At 45.1% G+C, this 9,648-nt stretch overlaps 1 non-coding gene across 1 annotated transcript; it reads left to right on the forward strand.

The window, feature by feature from the left end:
- Nucleotides 1-9,104: 9,104 nt before the first annotated feature.
- Nucleotides 9,105-9,177, forward strand: TRNAG-CCC (transfer RNA glycine (anticodon CCC)). Its single transcript has one exon. It is a non-coding gene; the product is annotated as a tRNA-Gly (tRNA).
- The last annotated feature ends 471 nt before the right edge of the window (nt 9,178-9,648 follow it).

Below are 9,648 nucleotides of genomic sequence, written 5' to 3' on the forward strand. Positions count from 1 at the left end.
TGGAGAAAAAGGCCAAGCTCGCCAGCATCCCACGAGGCCCCACACAGTCTGGCTCCAGCCCATCCTCCCAGCAGAGTTTCTTCAGGCTCCTGTCAGGACTCTCCATGCCCCAGGCACACCCACCACCGGAGAATAGTCTCCAGACTGGGACTTCTGTGCCTTCTCTGCTGAGTTCTTCCTACCCCTTCTCTGGGTGGAGACTCCAACACAGCCTTCAAAACCCACCTGGGATGAAGGCCTGATGCCTCCTCCAGGAAACCCCTCCTACCTCTTAACCAGCTCATCCAGTCCTGCTGGATTGTTACTCATGGATAAGTTTTAGCGGACTTCACCCTAGTGTGAGTCACTGTGGAACAGAAACCACGTCTTATTCTCCTCGTGTCACCTGTGCCCACGGTGCCGTGAGGATACGTTTCTCCCCCTCTCCTCTTGTCTCCTCTCTGCTCAGAGACAAGAAAGCACTGGGCCTCCCTTCCTCCCAGGGAAGGGCCCCCTCTCAGCCCTTCCTGACTGAGCACCTCTCATCACGTGTTGATAATCTGGTCAGAGTAAGGACATCCTCTTGAACAAACTGTGCTAGTGGGTGGGGTGTCTGTGTCTTCAAGGCAGGAACAGAGACTCTGCACCTCCTCCGCCTGTTAATCCCGTCAGACACCCGCCCCGCCACCCTCCTCTCCTCAGCTTCTGCCTCTGAACCCGGGAGGAAGTCGTGGGGTGGGGGTGGCGGGGCGGCGGGGAGGGACTTCCGGCTCAGCTTCAGGAGCGCTGAGAAAGGAGACCTTGCCCAGGTCTCCTGGCAGAGCCTTCCTCCCGGCCTCAGGGTCCTCCTGTAGTCCTGCACGTAAGGGGGTGAGGAAGGGACGTCAGCTCTTGGCCAGTTGCTGGGAATAAAAGGCTGCTTTATTTTCCATTTGACGGTGGTGCCTGGAGTGTTTTCTTCACCAGCCAGGCACCCAAGACCCTCGCTGACTCCCCGTGTGGACACTGAGGACAAGTGTTCTCAATAAGGAATGCCCAGGTTCAAATCCCAGTTCGACTACCTATCGAAGGAGTGACTTTGGACAGGTAACTAGGCTTCTGCTTTCTCATCTGAAAAAATGGGGACAATTAACAGGACCTAAACTGACAGCTTTTGTGCAGCAAAGGAAACAATCAACAAAACAAAAAGAAGACCTGCTGAATGGAAGAAAATGTTTCCAAATGATGACCAACAAGGATCGATATATAATAGCATATATGCTCAACATCAAAAAAATCAAACAACTCTATTGAAAAATCGGCAGAAGAACTGAATAGACATTTTTTCAAACAGAAAATGCCAGTGGCCAATAGGTGCATGAAATGATGCTGAGTGTCGCTAGTCATCAGGGAAATGGAAGTCAAAACCACAGTGAGATATCACCTCACATCGGTCAGGATGGCTATCATCCAAAAGAACACAAGTAACAAATGTTGATAAAGATGTGGAGGAAAGGGAACCCTCATACACTGTTGGTGGGAATGTAAATTGGTACAGCTGCTATGAAAACAGTATGGACATTTCTCAAAGAACTAAAAATAGAACTACCATATAACCCAGTGATTCCACTCCTGAGTATATATCCCAAAAAAGCAAAGACGCTAATTAAAAATGATACTTGCACTTCAATGTTCATTGCAGCATTATTTACAATGACAAGATATGGAACCTAAGTGTTCATCGGCAGATGAATGGATAAAGAAGATGTGATATATTACACACACATATATACATACATACATACACACAATGGAATACTACACAGCCATAAAAAGGAAAGAAATTTTGCCACTTGCAGCAATGTTGATGGACTTGGAGAGCATTATGTTAAGTGAAATAAGTCAGACAAAGAAAGACAAATACTGTTATCACAAATATAACTTATATGTGAAATAAAAAAAATGCAACTAGCAGATATAGCAAAAAAGAAACAGACACAGGTATGGAGAAGGAGGTAGTAGTTACCAGTGGGGGTGGGGAGAGGAAAAATAGGGGTGGGGGAATGGGCAGTACAAACTACTGGGTATGAGATAAGCTCAAGGATGTATTGTACAACATGTGAATCTAGCCAATGTTTTGTAATAACTGCAAACAGTGTGTAACCTTTAAAATTGTTTAAAATAATTAAGAATTAAAAAAAAAGAAAAAAACCAGGAACATCAATAGTATTGACTTTTTAGGGCTATTGTGAGGATTAAATGAAAGATTCTGAGCACAAACGCCTGGCACTCAGGAAGCATCGAATAACAATTAGGGATACCTCTTAAGGCAGAAAGGTGATGTGTCTCTCTTGTTCAGGGTTGTATCTGTCATGCCTGGACTGAGCCTGACACAGAGCTGGTACTCAATGAATGCTTATTGTATGAATTATTATTATTGCTATTGTTCATAATGTGTAGGAGATGCTCAATAAATCTTTTAAAATGAATGAATGGATGTATGCATGAATGTCTAAAGTTGATCTCCAGTACATAAGCTCGCTAGAAGAGACTGTTTTAGTAAAACCAGATATATGGACGCAGACCAGAGAGGCCTTAACTTTGAAATTCTCTGATATGCCAGCAGGATTTTTAGGTTTGAATGGTACTGGCATTTTAGTAAAAGCAAAATGGTATTTGGAGGGTTTATCTCTTTTAAAATGTTTATATTGGAATATAGCTGATTTACAGTGTGGTTTAGTTTCAGGTTTCCCGAAGAGTGATTTAGTTATACATGGCATTGGCATTTTGGAACAATCACATGATGGAAACAGTGTCGCTCAGTCATTCCTGAGGACTTGCTGTCCCACGTCTGAGTCCCTGTCCCACGTCTGAGTCCCACAGACACAGCTGAACCAGGCACTGTCCCTGCCTCAAGGAACTCCAAGCTCACAGGTGAGATACTAGGTAACACCTGGGGGATGGTCTCAGGTGCCCGCCCTGTGGGGTTCCAGCTCCAGCTCTGTCATGCCCTTGGTGCATTACCAGAAGATGCCCCTTCCTTTCTCTGGACATTTTCCAATGGGTCTGGACTAGGTCAGTCATTTTTGCTTATTCAAGCAGAGGAATCCTTTGCTTCAGGGTGAATGCTGTGTGAAAGGTGAGAACAGAAAGCAGATGAAAAGGGAGTTGGTGGGAAAGGGGAGACAGGCTCCCTCTCCCACTGCCCCACCTTGAGAACTCTGAGACTGGTGAACAAAGGGTCCCCCCCATCAACAGCATTATTCATGATTCCGAGGTCATGCAACAAAATCAGGTCTGTCTTGGACTATCTAAGGAGGTTTTCTTCTGTTTGGTTTTGTTTTTGAAATGTATTTTTATTTCAAATAGTTTAGAGAAAAAGTCTGAAGAAAGTACAGAGAGTTCCCATATAACCCACTACCAGGTCCCATCATCATATCTTACCTAGTGTGGTAGATTGATCCCACTTAATGAAACGATATTGATACGTTTTTATTAACTGAAGTCCACGCTTCATTCAGACTTCCTTCAGTTCAGTTGCTCAGTCATGTCCGACTCTTTGCCACCCCATGAATCGCAGCACTCCAGGCCTCCCTGTCCATCACCAACTCCCGGAGTTCATTCAGACTCACGTCCATCAAGTCAGTGATGCCATCCAGCCATCTCATCCTCTGTCTTCCCCTTCTCCTCCTGCCCCCAATCCCTCCCAGCATCAGAGTCTTTTCCAATGAGCCAACTCTTCGCATGAAGTGGCCAAAGTACTGGAGTTTCAGCTTCAGCATCATTCCCTCCAAAGAAATCCCAGGGCTGATCTCCTTCAGAATGGACTGGTTGGATCTCCTTGCAGTGCAAGGGACTCTCAAGAGTCTTCTCCAACACCACAGTTCAAAAGCATCAATTCTTCGGCGCTCAGCCTTCTTCACAGTCCAACTCTCACATCCATACATGACCACAGGAAAAACCATAACCTTGACTAGATGGTTTTCCCCTAAGGCTCCTTTTCAGTTCCTGGATCCCACCTGGGATCCCACGTTACACTTAGTCATCCTATCTCCTTAAGCTCCTCTTGGCTGTGATAGTTCCTTGGATTCTTTTTTTGTTTGTTTGTTTGTTTAATGTCCTTGATAGTTGTGAGGAGCGCTGGTCAGGTATTTTACAGAATGTTCCTCAGCTGGAATTTGTCCGATATTTTTCTCATGCTTAGCCTGGATTATGAATTTTAGGAGGGATGACCCCAGAGGTGAGATACCATTTTCATCTCATCATATCAAGGTACATACAACCCATATGATTTATCATGTTTATACTTGATCACCTGGCTGAGGTCGTGTGGGTCAGGTTTCTCCACTGAAAAGTGACTCTTTATTCCTCCCTTCTGTACTGTCTTCTTCAGAAAGATGTCACTGGTCACAACCCACATGTACACATGGGAGTTAAGTTCCACCTTCTTGAGGGCAGAGCATCTACATAAGTTATTTGGAATTCTTCTGCAAGAGATCGCCCTCTTCCTCCTATTTATCGATTCATGCGCTTGTTTATTTATCTCTGTATGGACTCACTGATATCTGTTTTATACTTTGGCTTAAAATCCAATACTATTTAAATTACTGTGTTGCTCAAATTGGATCCAGGGGGTTTTAATTTCAGAAAGACTTGGGTATTGGATGGTCCTGGCCCAGGAAAGGACATCACAGCCGGGAGACAGAGTTTGGTGTAGAGGAGGGATGGAACTCTTGGATCTGGGAGGTTTCCACTGTGTTCTGTGCTGCAGTGAGTCCAGGCAACTGCTGCTGATGACATTTTGGAGAGGTAGGAGAAGTGAGGCACCCTCCCTCCTACACCCTTTGAAGAATTAGGAAAGAACTAGAGAGCTAAAGAAAAGTGGACTTGGATGGAACGCACTCTGTTCCCCTGAATGGTTTGGATTACAGGCTTTATAAAGGCAGCCATGTGTACTCATACCATCTCCTGTTACTGTTGTCACATGTTGAAAAGCATGTTAGGTAAACTAGGGAGCAAAGGAATAGGAAAACCTTGATGGTTTCATCTGCAGATGTGCCTTAAAAACAAGACCTCCTTAGTGGGAGCAAACAGAGTTAGGGTGTGTGTGTGTGTGTGTGTGTGTGTGTGTGTGTGTGTGTGTGTGTGTGAAGACTGGTCCTGATGATTCACAGCATCTGTAGAAGGGAAGGCAGGACCCCAGCATGAGAATCCAGCAGCTGGAAAGGGGCTGTTGGAGGAGACCCAAGTTCCAGTGCTGCCCATTCATCCACTTGCCACATAACCCTGGGCAGGATGCCTATGCCACACATCTGTAGGTCTTGGTTTCCTTACCTATAAAGTGTGGGAGTTAGGAGCAAAGAGTATAAAACAATGGGAACAAGGCTAGTGATAATACTCCCTATCATTAGGTTTTTACTTTGCTGCAGCTGCTACATTAAGTGCTTTACATGCATCATCTCATTTCACCCCTGTAACAAACCTGAGAGGTCAGCAACATTATCCCCATTTCACAGATGTGGAACCAAGTTCAAGTACGATGAGGCCAACAGATCAGGGGATAATTATCATTGAGAAGATAGTTTGCTACTCAGAGTTTCTCATAGCTGGGAGCACACCATGCTTGAGAGGGCCACACGGGGAAGCACCAGGGCTGGTCAGGCACGCTGACTAGTGCAAGAGAACACAGTTGATGGCAGAGCTAGAATTTGAATCTTTTTCCCAGGACTGGGATGTTTATGATTCAGAACGCAGATCCCAGGACAGATTCCCTTGAATGCTGTGCAACTCAGGCAATTTGCATCAGCTTCCTGTGCTTCTACTTTCTTGTCTGCAGACAGGATCATGGTAGAATCTGCCATGAGGAAGGAAGTAGGAGAGATGGTCCTTGAAGGAAAGCTCGTGTAAGGAGAGCTGAGACAGCTTCAGGATGCAAATGCATACGGTTTAAGCTCATTAATTCAGACTTCAGTGGTTTGCAGTCTAGGATGATTTGAAGCCAGTAAAAACAAGGCTTCCTTTTCACTATTAATAAGAATGTAAACAAGATTAGGTGGGGTGTGCAGAGAAACTAAGGTAGACCATTGTTATCATAATATTGCAAGGGAATGTTAATTCACACAAGCAAACAAACCATTTTCAACTACTCTGAGGCTGCTGTTTACATATAGCAGCGTGCTAATTGCAGATGACTCTCCTATTCCTCTGTGAAGCTTTGGGTCCAATCTGTTAGGTTTTAGTGGGAGAACCTTTTACATGTGAAGGCAACTAACCTGCTTTTCTTTTAAGATGTTAAAATGCTCTGTAATTCAAACTTTTGATTTTACCTTGGCATTCACCCATCATCTGAGGGTCCCTGAGATTCAAGGATGATACACACAGGAGAGTTCTGAGCTGGGGAAAACTGCAGAGAGCTTTAGGGCATGGAGATGCTCAAGTGAAGGCTTCTCAGGAGAAGTGAGGGTCGACATGGGTCTTGAAAGATCTTGAGTTTGGCCTGACTTGGATCCTGTTCCTCAGCCCATACCCCTCTCACCTGTCCTCTGCACCCCACCTGTCTGTTGATCCCTTTTTCTTTAAAATTTGTTTTCATTTTATGTAAATAAAATATAGTGTAGCTGATTAACAATGTTGTGATAATTTCAGGTGGACAGCAAAGGAATTCAACCACACGTATGCAGGTATTCATTCTCCCCTAAACTCCCCTCCCATCCAGGCTGCCACATAACAAGGAGCAGAGTTCCCTGTGCTATACAGTAGAACCTTGTTGGTTATCCATTTTAAATATAGCAGTGTGTACATTTCCCTCTCAAACTCCCTAACTATCCCTTCCTCCCATTCTTCCCCTTTAGTAACCATAAGTTCATTCTCTGTTTTGAGAATACGTTCATTTGCATGATTTCTTTTGAGATTCCACACATAAAGGATATCGTATAATATTTTTCTTTCTATGACTTCAGCCAGTATGACAGTTTCTAGGTCCATCCATGTTGCTGCAAATGATGTTAATTCCTTCTTTTTAATGGCTGAGTAATATTCCACAGGGTGTATATGCTACATCTTCTTAAATTATTCCTCTATAGATGGGCACTTGGGTTGCTTCCGCATCTTAACTATTGTTAATAGTGCTGCAATGAGCACTAGAGTGCATGTGTCCATTCGGATTATGTTTTTCTCCAGATATATGCCCAAGAGAGAGATTGTAGGGTCATATGATAGCTCTATTTTTAGCTGTTTAAGAAACCTCCATACTGTTCTCCAAGGCTTCCCGGATAGCTCAGCTGGTAAAGAATCTGCCTGCAATGCAGGAGAATCCGGTTCTATTCCTGGATTGGGAAGATCCCCTGGAGAAGGGATAGGTTACCCACTCCAGTATTTGTGGATTTCCCTGGTGGCTCAGATGGTAAAGAATCCATCTGCAATGAAGAAGACCTGGATTCGATCCCTGGGTTGGGAAGATCCCCTGGAGGAGGGCATGGCAACCCACAGTACTCTTGCCTAGAGAATCCCTTGGACAGAGGAGCCTGGTGGCCTACACAGTCCATGGGGTCACAAAGAGCTGGACATGGCGGAGTGACCAAGCACAGAACAGCACCGCACATACTGTTCTCCATAGTACAGCCCATCTTTCGTAACTTGTTCTACCTTTCCCATGATGCTCAGTGGCCAGATTGGAGCCAACAGACCAGCCCCTGTGGGTAGACGCCACTCCTAGAGGGATGTGGCCAGGCTGTGTGGATATGGAAAGTCCTAGGACTTGCCTCTCCTTTGAACTCCTAGGACAGGATGGGGGAGTAGTAGTCCTCAAATCTGGCTACACAGCAGAATCACATATGAACCATTAAAAAATATTGGATTCCCAGGTCCTACCGCAGATGAATTAAATCAGTAGCGTAGACCATCACAGCTGTAGGGTTTATAATTTACACTTCTCAAAGAGATGCTGAATCCCGCTATGCCTTATGTGGTTGTTGGACCCCTCTGTGTGTTTTCCTTGCTTCTCCCTCATTAACGAGCACAACTAATCCATTATGTAGATTAAATCAGCCAACTTTTACTGAGTGTCTGCTTTATAAGAGGAATGGAACCACAATTTGGGGCTCCAAAGGTGGATGACATAATTTCTGCCCTCAGGATGTCACAGTTCAGTGAGAACTGTGAAAAGAAAATGGTACCCGAGTGTGTTTACTGCTGTTGTTGGTGAGGGAGCACTATTGTGTGGGAGCATGGAGGAAGCCATGGAGACAGCTTGGAGGGGGATGGGGAACACTTCCTAGAAGAGATATCATCAGGGGTGAACCTCGAAAGGAAAGTAGGAATTCTCCAGGCTAATAAGAAGGAAGGGAATTTGGGGCAGAGGGAAGAACACACTCGAAGGCCAGGAAGTTTGAGACTGGTTTATGCATTTATCACTATGTTGGGCAGAGTTAAGCCTTTTACATTCAAGAACCCTTCATAATATTATAAGGTAAGAACTACTTTTACCTCCAATTTACCAATTAGGAAACTGAGGCCTCGGGATGCTGAATAATGTGACTAAGCTCACACAATCAGTAAGTGGAGGAGTTGAGATGAAAACCACCCTGCACCCAATCCTGGAGCAAAGAGTTAGTCAAGGGGAAGGGAGTAGGGTGGGGTGGGTAGGAAACAGGGTGGAGAGGTCCCTGGCCAAGGGTTGCGCCAGCAATGGAATCCTGTGTTTGTTGACCATTGTATATGGCACCCCATGATTGCTAAAACACATTTTCTTTCCTTTTGTAGCTAACAATTCCTGCTTGGACTGACTTTCAGGGCACTGCCCCTCAGCAGCCCTCTCTGAAGCCATGTAGATCCAGCCATATGAGGCTCTGGACCAGAGGCAGGGTCAGCGGAACCTCTTTACAGGGGTCACCAGCCTTTGAGCTCCCAGGTGAGACTGTGGGGCTCCCTGGCTCTATGGGGGAAAATGTCACACTGTGATATCAGGGCACAGATGGCATCATTTGGTGACTTCAGGAGTTCCTGTGCTTAAGGATTTGGGGCAACAAGGACCCTTGTTCTGGTGCCATCTTTGGGTCCCCACTAAATGCCCACAGTTCCTCTGGATGTTGTCCGTGGAAGTGATACTGTGTGCAGATATCATCTATAAGAACAACATTCATGAAACTTCGCTGGTGGTCCAGTGGCTAGGACTCTGTGCTCCCAATGCAGGGGACCCAGGTTCGATCCCTGGTCAGGGAACTAGATCCCACATGCTGCAACCAAGAGTTTGCATGCCACAACTAAAGATCCTATGTGCTGCAACTAAGACCTGACTCAGCCAGGTAAAATAAATAATTTTTTTTTAAAAGAATGACATTCTTGTGGAAGAGCTGAGATATGGATTTTAAAAGGCAAGAGCTCTGAACTTTGTTTTGGGTGGACCCTGTCTCCCCTTTAGTGCAATAAGTAAGTAACCTGCTTATAGTAGGCAGCGTTAAGCTGTTCACCAGGGTGTCATTTGTAACTCCTAAGGCTAGTTTCAAGGGACAAGGACCACTTGGTATTATAACAGAGCTCAAGTAGAAAGCTATACTCACAGACGTTACACTGACAAGACGGCTTGTTCAGAAAAAAGCATCTCTGGGAATCCCCTCTTGCAGAGCCAAATGAACTCATCTGAGGAATAGGCTCCAGTCTATGTTAAACACAACAGGGATGAGAGAATTAATT

This window comes from Bos javanicus, chromosome 3 (assembly GCF_032452875.1).
Source record: "Bos javanicus breed banteng chromosome 3, ARS-OSU_banteng_1.0, whole genome shotgun sequence".
NCBI lineage: Eukaryota > Metazoa > Chordata > Mammalia > Artiodactyla > Bovidae > Bos > Bos javanicus.